This window comes from Chiloscyllium plagiosum, chromosome 38 (assembly GCF_004010195.1).
Source record: "Chiloscyllium plagiosum isolate BGI_BamShark_2017 chromosome 38, ASM401019v2, whole genome shotgun sequence".
Lineage (NCBI taxonomy): Eukaryota > Metazoa > Chordata > Chondrichthyes > Orectolobiformes > Hemiscylliidae > Chiloscyllium > Chiloscyllium plagiosum.
In genome coordinates, this window is record NC_057747.1 from 1,599,292 (window position 1) to 1,613,859 (window position 14,568).

Genomic DNA, 14,568 nt, shown 5'->3' on the forward strand with positions numbered 1-14,568 from the left:
TTGGAGTGAAAGCTGCTGGGCCCACTGGAGTGAAAGCTTCTGGGCCAAGTGGAGTGAACACTGCTGGACCCATTGGATGAACACTGCTGGGCCCATTGGAGAGAATACTGCTAGACCCATTGGAGTGAAAGCTGCTGGGCCCATTGGACTGAACAGTGTTGGGTCCATTGGAGTCAACACTGCTGGGCCCATTGGAGTGAAAGCTGCTGGGCCCATTGGAGTGAAAGCTGCTGGATCCATTGGAATGAAAGCTGCTGGACCCATTGGAGTGAAAGCTGCTGGGCCCACTGGAGTGAAAGCTGCTGTGCCCACTGAAATGAACACTGCTGGACCCGTTGGAGTGAAAGCTGCTGGGCCCATTGGAGTGAAAGCTGCTGGACCCGTTGGAGTGAACACAGCTGGACCCATTGGAGTGAAAGCTGCTGGGCCCATTGGAGTGAAAGCTGCTGGGCCCATTGGAGTGAACTCTGCTGGGCCCATTGCAGTGAAAGCTGCTTGGCCCACTGGAGTGAAAGCTTCTGGGCCAAGTGGAGTGAACACTGCTGGACCCATTGGATGAACACTGCTGGGCCCATTGGAGAGAATACTGCTAGACCCATTGGAGTGAAAGCAGCAGGGCCCATTGGAGTGAATACAGCTGGGCCCACTGGAGTGTACACTGCTGGGACAACTGGAGTGAAATCTGCTGGGCCCATTGGACTGAACAGTGTTGGGTCCATTGGAGTGAACACTGCTGGGCCCATTGGAGTGAAAGCTGCTGGGCCCATTGGAGTGAAAGCTGCTGGACCCATTGGAATGAAAGCTGCTGGACCCATTGGAGTGAACGCTGCTGGGCCCACTGGAGTGAAAGCTGCTGTGCCCACTGAAGTGAACACTGCTGGACCCGTTGGAGTGAAAGCTGCTGGGCCCATTGGAGTGAAAGCTGCTAGGCCCATTGGAGTGAATGCTGCTGGGCCTATTGGAGTGAACCCTGCTGGGCACACTGGAGTGAAAGCTGCTGGGCCGAATATAATGAACACTGCTGGGCCCACTGGAGTGAACACTGCTGCTGGGCCTACTGGAGTAAACACTGCTGGGCCCACTGGAGTGAACACTGCTGGGTCCATTGGTGTGAAAGCTGTTGGGCCCATTGGAGTGAACACTGCTGGACCCGTGGGAGTGAAAGCTGCTGGGCCCATTGGAGTGAACACTGCTGGACCCATTGGAGTGAAAGCTGCTGGGGCCATTGGAGTGAACACTGCTGGGGCCATTGGAGTGAAAGCTGCTGAGCCTATTGGAGTGAACACTGCTGGACCCGTTGGAGTGAAAGCTGCTGGGCCCATTGGAGTGAATACTGCTGGGGCCATTGGAGTGAACACTGCTGGACCCATTGGAGTGAAAGCTGCTGGGGCCATTGGAGTGAATGCTGCTGGGACCACTGGAGTGATAGCTGCTGGGCGCAATGGAGTGAAAGCTACTGGGCCCATTGGAGTGAACGCTGTTGGGCCCATTGGAGTGAAAGCTGCTGGGCCCATTGAAGTGAATGCTGCTGGACCCACTGGAGTGAACACAGCTGGGCCCACTGCAGTATATGCTGCTGGGCCCATTGGAGTGAAAGCTGCTGGGCCCATTGGAGTGAATGCTGCTGGGACAACTGGAGTGAATGCTGCTGGGACAACTGGAATGAATGCTGCTGAGCCCACTGGAGTGAACGCTGCTGAGCCCACTGGAGTGAAAGCTGCTGGGCCCACTGGAGTGAATGCTGCTGAGCCCACTGGAGTGAATGCTGCTGAGCCCACTGGAGTAAAACCCTGGGCCCATTGGAGTGAAAGCTGCTGGGCCCACTGGAGAGAACACTGCTGGGCCCACTGGAGTGAAAGCATCTCGGTCCATTGGAGTGAACACTGCTGGGCCCATTGGAATGAGCACTGTTGGGTCCGTTGGAGTAAAAGCTGCTGGGCCCATTGGAGTGAACACTGCTGGGCCCATTGGAGTGAATGCTGCTGGGCCCACAGGAGTGTATACTGCTGGGCCCATTGGAATAAGCACTGTTTGGCCCATTGGAGCGAAAGGTGCTGGGCCCCTGGGAGTGAATGCTGCTGGGACCACTGGAGTGAACACTGCTGGGCCCACTGGAGTAAACACTGCTGGGTCCATTGGAGTGAAATCTGCTGAGCCCATTGGAGTGAATGCTGCTGGGCCCATTGGAGTGAACACTGCTGGGTCCATTTGAGTGAAAGCTGCTTGGCCTATTGGAGTGAACACTGTTGGGTCCATTGGAGTGAAAACCGCTGGGCCCACTGGAGTGAACTCTGCTGGGACAACTGGAGTGAAAGTTGCTGGGCCCACTGGAGTGAACACTGCTGTGACCACTTGAGGGAACACTGCTGGGTCCATTGGAGTGAACACTGCTGTGACCACTTGAGGGAACACTGCTGGGTCCATTGGAGTGAATGCTGCTGGACCCATTGGAGTGAACACTGCTGGACCCATTGGAGTGAAAGCTGCTGGGCCCATTGGAGTGAACACTGCTGGGCCCATTGGAGTGAAAGCTCCTGGGACCACTGGAGTGAAAGCTGCTGGGTCCATTGCAGTGAACGCTGTTGGGCCCATTGGAGTGAATACAGCTGGGTCCAATGGAGTGATTGCTGCTGGGCCCATTGGAGTGAACACTGCTGGACCTATTGGAGTGAAAACTGCTGGGCCCATTGGAGTGAAAGCTGCTGGGCCCATTGGAGTGAACACTGCTGGACCTATTGGAGTGAAAGCTGCTGGGCCCATTGGAGTGAACACTGCTGGGCCCATTGGAGTGAAAGCTCCTGGGACCACTGGAGTGAAAGCTGCTGGGTCCATTGCAGTGAACGCTGTTGGGCCCATTGGAGTGAATACAGCTGGGTCCAATGGAGTGATTGCTGCTGGGCGCACAGGAGTGAACACTGTTGGGCGCACTGGAGTGGATGCTGCAGGGTCTACTGGAGTCTATGCTGCTGGGTCCATTGTAGTGAATGCTGCTGGGTCCACTGGAGTGAAAGCTGATGGGCCCATTGGAGTCAGAGCTGCTGGGCCCATTGGAGTAAACAATGCTGGGCCCAATGGAGTGACAGCTGCTGGGCCCATTTAAGTGAACACTGCTGGGCCCATTAGAGTGAATGCTGCTGGGCCCACAGGAGTGTATACTGCTGGGCCCATTGGAATGAACACTGTTGGGCCCATTGGAGTGAAAGCTGCTGGGCCCATTGGAGTGAATGCTGCTGGGCCCACTGGAGTGAACACTGCTGGGCCCACTGGAGTGAACAGTGCTTGGTCCATTGGAGTGAAATCTGCTGGGCCCATTGGAGTGAATGCTGCTGGGCCCATTGGAGTGAACACTGCTGGGTCCATTTGAGTGAAAGCTGCTGGGCCCATTGGAGTGAACACTGTTGGGTCCATTGGAGTGAAAGCTGCTGGGCCCATTGGAGTGAAAGCTGCTGGGCCCACTGGAGTGAACACTGCTGGGACATCTGGAGTGAAAGCTGCTGGGCCCATTGGAGTGAACACTGCTGGGCCCACTGGAGTGAACACTGCTGCGTCCATTGCAGTGAATGCTGCTGGGCCCACTGGACTGAAAGCTGCTGGGCCCACTGGAGTGAACACTGCTGGGCCCACTGGAGTCTATGCTGCTGTGCCCACTGGAGTGAACACTGCTGGACCCCCTTGGAGTGAAAGCTGCTGGGTCCATTGGAGTGAACACTGCTGGGCCCACTGGACTGAAAGCTGCTGGGCCCACTGGAGTCTATGCTGCTGTGCCCACTTGAGTGAACACTGCTGGGCCAATTGGAGTGAAAGCTCCCTGGACCACTCGAGTGAACCCGCTGGGCCCACTGGACTCCATGCTGCTGGGCCAACGGGAATCTACGCTGTTAGGTCCACTTGCCAATGCCAATGCCAATGCCATTCCTGCAACTGAGCTCTTCACCAAGAGGTAAGTAAAATAAAATAGAAGAGAAAAACAAATGAGAAGGGAGGGAAAAATGATAATAAATGAAAGAAAAGAAAATGGAGCAGATGAGCCTTGGATTGGGAAGCCCTACTCCACCATGATCTTACGTAAGATGTTTCGCTTTTTGTCATTAGGGAAGGGCATACAAGTGGTTCCGTTCTGCTTCAGTTAAACGGGACATTGATTAGACCACATGTGGAGTATTGTGTACTGTATAGATCAATTTATTTGAGGAGAGCTGTAACTGTGCTTGAGAGGTTTACTAGGCTATACCTGAGATGTATGATTGATTTATGAGGTTGGAAAGGCGGGGCTTATATCCAGATTAGAGTGGTGCTGGAAAAGCACAGCAGGCCAGGCAGCATCTGGGGAGCAGGAGAATCGACATTTCAGGCAAAAGCCCTTCATCAGCCCTTCATTCTCTAATCTTGACCCTGCTGTGCTTTTCCAGCACCACTGTCATCTTGATTTACTCCAGCACCTGTAGTACCCACTTCTGCCCGAGTTTGTATCCACCAGAGTTGAGAAAAATGAGAATAACCTATAAGATCCTGAGAGATCTTCACAACGCACGTGTGTAAAGGATTTTTCTTCTTCAGGGAAGATCTGGAACTAGAGGTCATCGTGTCAACACAAACATCTGGTCATTTAAGTTCAAAGACCAAAGATCAAAAATGAAAGGAGAAATGTCTTTGACAGTCTCTTCTTCAATACTTGGTGGAGGCAGAGTCGTTGAATATTTTTAAGGCAGATGTTGATTCTTGACAAGCGAGGGGGTGAAACTAACCGTGGTCATATTAAAATGGTGGAACAGGCTAAAGGAACTGACCTGTCTACTCTAACTCCTAATTTGTACATTCATGTAATAGTCTCATTCCTTTCCATCACCATGCTCTCAGATAGTGCATTCCAGACCTGAATCACTCACTGCTGGAACACATTTCCCCATATCACTTCAGCTCAGTACCATAACATGACATTCATCAGCATTCCCATCATTGAATCTCCCGTTATCAAAATTGTGGGGTTGGCACTGACCAGACACTGTACTGGACCATTTATACAAACACAAGAGCAGGCCAGAGGCTAGGAGTCCTGCAGCAAGTGACTCACCTTATGACTCCTCAAAGCCTGTCCACCATCTACAAGGCCCAAGTCAGGAATGTGATGGTAGATCCTCCCTTTCACCTGGGTAGATGCAGCTCTAACAACACTCAAGAATTTAAGCACCATCCTGGACTCGGCAGCCCACTGGATTGGCACATCCACAAACATCCACACTCTCCATCACTGTCTCTCTATAGTGGTAGTGGGTACCATCTACAAGGAGCGCTGGGAAATTCACCGAAGATCCTAAGACAGCACCTTCCAAACCCACAATCACTTCCATCTAGAAGGACAAGGGCAGCAGATACTCTGCAAGTTCTCACTGTGCCACAATAGTATCCCCCTTGAACAATTATTTACATATTTATTGTTGCTCCTTGGTTTAAAGCAAATCTTTCTCCTCAGGCCCATTTTATTTAACAGATACTGTCACTCAGCTCTGCGTGAAGAGATATTCTTTGATATGAACTTTTGCAAACACTCTTCTTTTCCCCATTGCCCAACAAATTTCTCCTTTTCATGTATTGCCATGACAAAGTAAAAAAGGCTTTCCGCATTTTGTATGTAATGGCTTTGAGGATGGCATGGTGGCTGAGTGGTTAGTATTACTACCTCACAGCACCAGGGGCCCAGGTTCAATTCCCATCTCGGGTGACTATCTGTGTGGAGTTTGCACATTCTCCCTGTGTCTGCATGGGTTTCCTCCCACAATCCAAAGATATGCAGACCAGGTGAATTGGCCATGCTAAGTTGTCCAAAGTGTTAGGTGCACTAGTCAGGGGTAAATATAGGGGAGGGAAATGGGTCTGGATGGGTCACTCTTCGGAGGGTTAGAGTGGACCTGTTGGGCCGAAGGGCTTGTTTCCATGCTGTAGGGTATTTAATAAACATGAAAGCCACTCAGTCATTAATTTGACTTCAACAGTGGAAACACAATGAACAAAATAGGAAGCAACAGAACTACATTTTACAACAAACAACACAATTTTCACTTGCTTTGCTATTTCCATTTTCTTTTGCAAATTAGTTATTCAAACAACCAGAAATCTCAAAAATGCAAGAACTCAATACCACAAAATCAAACTGAAAATAAAGTGGTTAATCCAATTACCATTCAGTATTTAAATTTAGATATAGATTATTGTAAACCACGATCAGATTTACGTGTTTGACTCATATGGAGATACATTGCTGGCTTTCAGGATGCTGGATTGAATGATTGGTTAAAGTAACCACTTCCTTCAGTAGGAAACAGCAGCAAATCTCAATTGTGAAGAGTCAAGGGCATTGGATTTTTTTTGGATATTTAAAGTGCTCAGGGATATGCAGAAAAGGCAGGAGATTGCATTAGATAATAAGGCTGGTCTGGGTAATTGAGCCAGTGCAGGCATGATGGGCCAAATAGCTTCCTTCTCAGCTGTAATAATTGCGGTTCATGCTGTGCAGTCTGTAGTCTGTTGGACTTTGGCTCAATCCACCAGTTTACTTTCCTCTATGTGTGAGCCGAGTCCTGCGTGTTCTTTCAATGAAGCAATAGGAGAAGATATTCGGTCTCAAACTCTTAGTTTATTTTAGCAGTGAGTGGATAAAGTATACAGAGCTCTGGGTCTAGGTCTTCCCGTCCCTGACAAACAGCACAGTGTGTCAGTTCACGAAGTCTGACGCATTCCTGTCCCCGACCCAGTCTTTTATGTAGTACAGAACGTCATGCAATCACTGAGGTGGGATTGTCTTCTGATTGGCTGTTGATCTGACTCCACTCTCCGCCCCCCTCGCATTCCCGGATGTCTAACCCCATGTGACCTCCTTCTGCCCGCGAAACAGAGCACCACGTGACCTCCTTTTGCGCGTGAAACAGATTCATCATCAAAGGCTTCTGAATGCCGTGTGGACGAAGCCATATATTTACAAGTCTCAGGCCCAAGGTCTGAATTGGGATGGGCTCAGCTTAACAAGGCCTCAGTGAGGAGCCAGGAATCCCACTCCCACAACGTTCTGAGCTCAGACTAGGCCAACATCCAGTCGGGAGCTTAAAATCCCTTCCTAGACATAGACTCTGTGCTTGTGAAAACCAATCTGAAAACTGCTGGTGTCAACTAGTATGACCTACTCAGAAAACTGTGCTGGTATTATAAACTCCTCCATTTCAATAGCAGAACCAGTTTGTACCATCCCCATCTCTCCAGCCTAGGTACCATCCTCACCGTCTCCTCTCATTGAAATTGAGGACGAAAATTTTAAAATCAAAGCATTATTTAACTGGAAGCCGATGTAGATCAGCAAGCACAAGGGGTTAGGACTGTAAGTGTGACACAGACAACAGGAGGCTTGATGGCTTCAGGTTTATAGAACAGAATGTGGCAGACCAGCCAGGAATCTTTGAGTGAAGGATGGGACGGTAATTTCAGCAACAGGACAGTTGAGAAAGCGGTGAGGACTGGGTTCTATTGCGGAAATGGAATAGTTGGTCCGAGTAACGGCAGAATTTAATGGTTGGTAGTTCGTCTTGGAGTTAAATTAGATACCAAATTGGCAAAAAGTATAAAGACCACTTTTATTCTAAAACATAGTAACTGCTTTAAACCAAGGAAAATGTGGAAGATGGAATGTTGCAGTTTTTAAAATGAGTTACCGAAGTTCATTGTGACTTGTATCTAAGACATTGTCTTTATTGAAGCACTGTAGGACATTACCAGACACCTTGGCTCTGTGTTCAGGGTAGTTTTGCCTAGAGCCAGTCCTTTTGTTGGTTTTTCGATCAGAACAATTGTGTGTGTCTGTGCGTGTGTGTGTGTGTGTTCAAGAATGTTCACCATTGTAATAACTTTGCAATTGGTTCCTTCTGCTTTGTTTGGATAATATGGGACAATTATTCAGCCTGTGAAGGAAAATATACTCTTTCTCCCCCTCTGGTGTGGAGAATGATCAGAAAATCTCCTGATAGCTGTTCTCAATTACCATTGTACTTCCAAATAAACCTATTGGATTATAATCTGGTGTATGATTGTTAACTTTGTCCACCCGAGGCGAACACCAGCACCTCCACATCAATATTTCCCTGTGAACTGTTCTCTCTCTGTACATGTCCTTGTTGAAAGAAAAAAACGTGATTAAAAACAAACACCTTCAGAGACACTGAAAGGGTACATCTTTTTTGATTTGATTTGTTATTGTCACATGTACCAAGATACAGTGAAAAGTATTGTTTTGTGTGCTGTCCAGACGATTCGTACCTTACATAAGTACATCAGATTGGAAGGCAGCTACAGAGAAAGATCAACTCTAATATGAGAGGTCTATTCATGAATCTGATAACAGTGCTTGGTGTTTTTAAACTTTTGCCTGATGGAAGAGGGTAGAAGAGAGTGTAACTGGGGTGGGAGGGGTCTTTGATTATGTTGGCTGTTTTCCAGAGGCAATGGGGAGTGTAGACGGAGTCACTGGAAAAGAGGCTGTTCTTTGTGATGGACTGGGCTGTGTTCATAATTCTCTGTAATTTGTTGCAGTCTTGAGCATAACAGTTGCCATACCAAGCTGTGATGCATTCTGATAGGTTGCTTTCTATGGTGCATCTATAAAAGTTGGGAAGAGTCGTTGTGGAGATGCTGAATTTCCTTAGCCTTCTGAGGAAGTAGAGGTTTTGGTGTGCTTCCTTGACTGTAGGTCGACATGGATGGCCAAGGACACACTGGTGATATTTACTCCAAGGAACTTGAAGCTCTCGACCACCTCCACCAATGACACAGAGAGGGGTGGAGCCACCACTCTGCTTTCTGAAGTTGATGACCAGCTCCTTCATTTCGTTGACATTTTGTTGAAGGATGGACGCCAGGAAATTGTTTCCGTTAGGCGAGGAGAGTAGGACCCGTGGACACAGCCTTCAAATTAGAGGGGGTAAATTCAGAACAGAAATGCAGAGACATTTCTTCAGCCAGAGAGTAGTGGGCCTGTGGAATTCATTGCCGCAGAGTGCAGTGGAGGCCGGGACGCTAAATGTCTTCAAGGCAGAGATTGATAAATTCTTGATGTCACAAGGAATTAAGGGCTACGGGGAGGATGCGGGTCAGTGGAGTTGAAATGCCCATCAGCCATGATTGAATGGCGGAGTGGACTCGATGGGCCGAATGGCCTTACTTCCACTCCTATGCCTTATGGTCTTATGGACATTGTGGGAGAGATGTTGTAGTTACATCGTGCCACTAAGCTGTCTCTCTCTCTTTTCTTTCCTCTGTCTCATCGTTGTCTGCGATCCAACCCAATACTGTGATGTCATCAGCAGATTTGTAAATGGAATGAGAGCTGAATTTTGGCCACACAGTCATGATTATATAAGGACTACAATAAGGGAGTGGGTACACAGCCTTGCAGGGCACCAGTGCATGAAAGATCGAGAATCAATGTATCCACAATTTCCCACCAGAGTCAAAATGAGTCTAAAGGAACTTAAAGAAGACAACTCATCACCGTCTGTGATTTGTACTTGTGCCAAAACTGTGTTTCACTGACATTTTTCTTGTTAGTTCTCCACGTTTTTTTGTGCATCTATCTGTACCTGCATGTGTATGAAAATTTCAAAAGGGGGAACAATTTAAATTATAGAGTTGTGAGTTAGCAATTTATATTTCGTTTTACCGTTGGTTAAAATCAATTTGATTATAATAAATGGTTATTTTCTTGTTAAATGAAAAATCTGGTGTACATATTCTTTCAGACAGTGAGGTAGATTAGTGCAATTTGGTGGTTTAATCAAATGTTGACATTTGTGATCATTTTGGAAACAGTGGGTTTGATTTTCAGAGCCCAGAGAGTTGTGACAAAAGACTGGTTCCACATGATAGTTGCCAGGGAGATGAGGGAGTAGAGTTTTCTCAACCTTTCATAAAAGGACAGTTCTCCTTATCCAGTATTGGATGTCAAATGAACAGTCTGATAATATAGGGACATTGGAGTCCTTGAGAGGATGGTGGTGAGGATGAGCTGGGAAAGGTCAGTGTTGAATTGAAAACAAACACTCAAGTTTCAGGTGATGTTTCTGAGGGCTGGTTGCAAGGTTAGATCCTAGGAGTCACCAGACATACAGTGCAAGAAGAGAAGCTATTATCAGTGTAGAAATGGAACCATCTGGACAACACTAGAGATCTACTGGAGAATGATGGTGTGATGAGTAGTGTTAGAAGCTGCAGACAGTTTGAGCAGGAGGAGGTGACCAAGTTTATCTTTGTTACAATCACAGGAGATGCAATAGTTTGCAAGGAGTGGAATTTGTTTTCAAGGAGAGAGCTTGATACTGCTGATCTGAAGGAGAGACAGAAAGCAAGGAGAATCTGAGCTGGTGGTGGGTGAATTGACATCTTGGAGGGGAATGTGGAAAGGTTGGTGGGAAGGGTGAGTTGGGCAGGATCAGTTCCTGGTTGGTGAGACGGTCAGTGAGAGAGTTGGACGGAGAGCTGGGATATCAGCTGCAAAACCCACAAGGCAGTCAGGACCACAGAACAACAAATCATTGACAGGTTACGCACAGCAGGTTAGCTATTTTAAGAAACCATGTTTTTAACACAAAGTTTTGTTCCTGCTACCTTACTTTGTAGTGATTAGTTTTAAAACAAGGACATTAGTATACAGGGGATTTTATTGTGTGTGGAGGTAATATTTATTGTGCTAAAAAAACATGACAACCATTTACACCGAATTATTCCGGTACAAATCTTCAGGAATTTCAGGGCAGGACCTCTGCATTATTTGTTAGATTTGCAGCTGTCAGTTTAATACACAAACACAAAACAGATGTTTCAATCTTAGTGTCTCAATCAGAAAAGCTGAGAATTTTTAAATTACGCATTAATAAGCAACTTCAGCTGCAGGTTACATTCATTTAAAATGACAAAGAAAATGATGGGTTTCAGTCACAAAGCACTAAATATTAAATGGAAGGAGGTCATGTTAAACTTCTACAGATGGTGTGCTTGAATCAGAGTCATATGGTATAGAAACAGACCTTTCGGTCTAACTAGTCTATGCTGACCTTGTCCCCCAACCAAACTAGTCCCACTTGCCTGCATATGGCCCATATCCTTCCAAACCTTTCAAATTCATGTACTTATCCAAATAGAGTCATAAAGATGTACAGCACAGATACAGACCCTTCCATTCAACTCATTCATGTTGACCAGATATCCTAACCTAATCTAGTCCCATTTGCCAGCACTTGGCCCATATCCTTGGCTAAATCCTTCCTATTCATGTTGTAATTGCACCAGCCTCCACTACTTCCTCTGGCAGCTCAGTCCATACACACACCACCCTCTGCGTGAAAACATTGCCCCTAAGATTCCTTTTAAATTTTCCCCACTCACCTGAAACCTATGTCTTCTTGTTCTGGGCTCTCCCACCCCAGGGAAAAGACTTTGTCTATTTATCCTATCCAAGCCCCTCCTGATTTTATAAACCTCTATAAGGTCACCCTTCAGCCTGCGATGCTACGGGAAAATAGCCCCAACCTATTCAGCCTCTCTCTATAGCTCATACCTTCCAACCCTGGCAACATCCTTGTAAATCTTTTCTGAACCCTTTCAAGCTTTCAATAGGAGGGAGACCAGAATTGCATGCAATAATCCAGAAGTGGCCTAACCAATGTCCTGTACAGACACAACATGACTTCTCAACTCAATGCTCTGACCAATAAAGGAAAGCGTATCAAATGCCTTCTTCACTATCTTATCTACCTGCAACTCCACTTTTAAGGCACTATGAACCTGCACTCCAAAGTGTATTTGTTCAGCAACACTCCCCAAGACTTTACCATGAAGTGTCCTAATTTGCTTTCCAAACTGCAGCACCTCACATTTATCTCAATCAAACTCCATCTGTCACTCCTAATGTCTTTTAAATGTTGTAACTGCATGTTTGGTACAGATTTAGGCATACTGACTGATTGATTGATTTATTTATTGTCACATGTACTGAAGTACAGTGAAAAACTGTTTACGAGCAGGACAGGCAGATCAGAGTAAGTAGGGGCGTACAGATCAAAAACACTCAGAGGCATACAGGTTGTTAGAGAAAGGAACAAGTGCAGTGGGAAAGATACAGCAGAGATTCACTGCGAAGTTAAAGGCTCAAACAGGGGTATAGAATATCATTTATTTAGGAATGATGAGGCTAAATAATGACGTTGAGGGAAGCACCCACATTGTAATGGAGAACAGCTGCAATGCACTGGGTAGGTTAAATACTTCTGCTCCCGTGAAACCTAATTTCGCTTCTCAAGTTTATGCATATCCCTCAATTCAATCTTGCTGTCCTCTCACCACTTCCTTCCTTTAACATTTTATGCCACGTGACTGAGGCACAGGTAAACTCTCCCTTGCCCTGATCCACCTGTCTGCTGCAATGTTTGAGGCAGTGATCACCTCCAATGTTGCTCTTTCTTTCAACTGTGTGGGACTGCTCTCATCTGGCTCCATTCTTATTTTCATTCATTCATTCATGGAATGAAGGCATCACTGGCTGGGCCAGCATTTACTGCCCATCCTAATTGCCAGAGGGCAGTACACATTGCTGTGAGTCTGGAGTCACATGTAGGCAAGGATGACAGTTTCCTTTCGTAAAGGACAAATGTGAACCAGATGTGGTTTTCCAACAATAGATTCAATGGTCATCGTTAGACTCTTAGAGTCATAAAGATGTACAGCACGGAAACACACCCTTTGGTCCAACCTGTCCATGCCAACCAGATATCCCAAACCCAATCTAGTCCCACCTGCCAGCGCATGAACCATATTCCTTCCTATTCATATACCCATCCAGATGCTTTTCACATGTTGCAATTGTACCAGCCTCCACCACTTCTTCTGGCAGCTCATTCTACACAAACCACCCTCTGACTTACAAGGTGCCCCTTAGGTCTCTTTTATATCTTTCCCCGCTCACCCTAAACCTATGCCCTCTGGTTCTGGACTCCCCCACGCTAGGGAAGAGACTTTGTCTATTTATCCTATCCATGCCCCTCATGATTTTATAAACCTCTATAAGATCACCCCTCAGCCTCCGACACTCCAGGGAGAACAGCTTTAGCCTATTCAACCTCTCCCTCTAGCTCAAATCCTCCAACCCTGGCAACATCCTTGTAAATATTTTCTGAACCCTGTCAAGTTTCACAACATCTTTCCTATAGTTCCGATAATTCCAGATTTTTGTTGAATTTAAATTCCACCATCTGCCATCTCCCAGAACATTACCTGGGTCTCTGGATTAACAGTCCAGCAGTAATAACACTAGCCTAATGTCTCCCCTCTATCTAATCGGGGAGAAATGTGGTGAAAACAGATCCTATCGAGTTCCCAACACAGGAAGACATTAGCGCTGAAAATGTGTTGTTGGAAAAGCACAGCAGATCAGGCAGCATCCAAGGAACAGGAGAATCGACGTTTCGGGCATCTTCCTTGGATGCTGCCTGACCTGCTGCGCTTTTCCAGCAACACATTTTCAGCTCTGATCTCCAGCATCTGCAGCCCTCACTTTCTCTCAGGAAGACATTAGTTAGATTGTGGGTCACCGAATCTCCTATTCCAATTGTTCACTTTTGAGAATCTGGTTTTCAATCTCCCTCAAGAGCTACTCTGTCAGATACTCTCTCAATGACCTTATTTATTCCAGTGGTTCACCTTTGCATTGTTGGGATTATACTCCCCTGAATTCTACAGAATATTCACAAACAACTTCAGATTTTTCACAGGCTAGTGCTGCACTTGGGTTTCTCTGAGCTCTAATCTTGCTTAACTGCACCAAGGAAATACTGTTTGTCAGCTTCTGTCAGTGCCATTTCCTGCTACATTAAACTATTCGTGGTCCACAGGCTTCCTCTGTGCTCCTTCATCCAGGGCTCCCAGGGTGTTTGCCCGAGCCCTAGCTCAAATGCTTAGCTACACCTACTGGCTTCCAGGAGATTCAGGATTCGTCCTGAATCCTTACTTTATACAGATCCTGGGACGTTAAATCAGCCTGCATGACAGTGAACCTATGGAAAGCGACTGGCTCCAGTGGTGTCCCCAGCCGTGCACTCAGATCCTGCAAGGTCCAGCTGGCTGGAGTACTCATGGACATGTTCAAACACTTCATACTATGATCTGAAGTCCCCATCTGCTTCAAGAAGACCACCATCATTCTAATGCCAAAGAAAGGTCACGCAGCGTGCCTCAATGAGTACCACTTACTAGCTCTGACCGCCATAATTATGGAGTGCTTTGAGAGGTTAGTCAAGGCTCACATCAACTCCAGCCTACTAAACTGCCTTGATCCTTTGCAATTCCCCTACTGGTGCAACAAGTCCATGATAAATAACATCTCCCTGGTCTTACACTCATCCCTGGAATATCTGGATAAAAAGATGCCTTTGCCAGGCTCCTACTTATTGATGACAGTTCCACCTTCAACAGCATAATTCTAATAAACTCATCTCTCATCAGTGTGGACTTGATGGGTTGAATGATCTGCTTCCACATTGT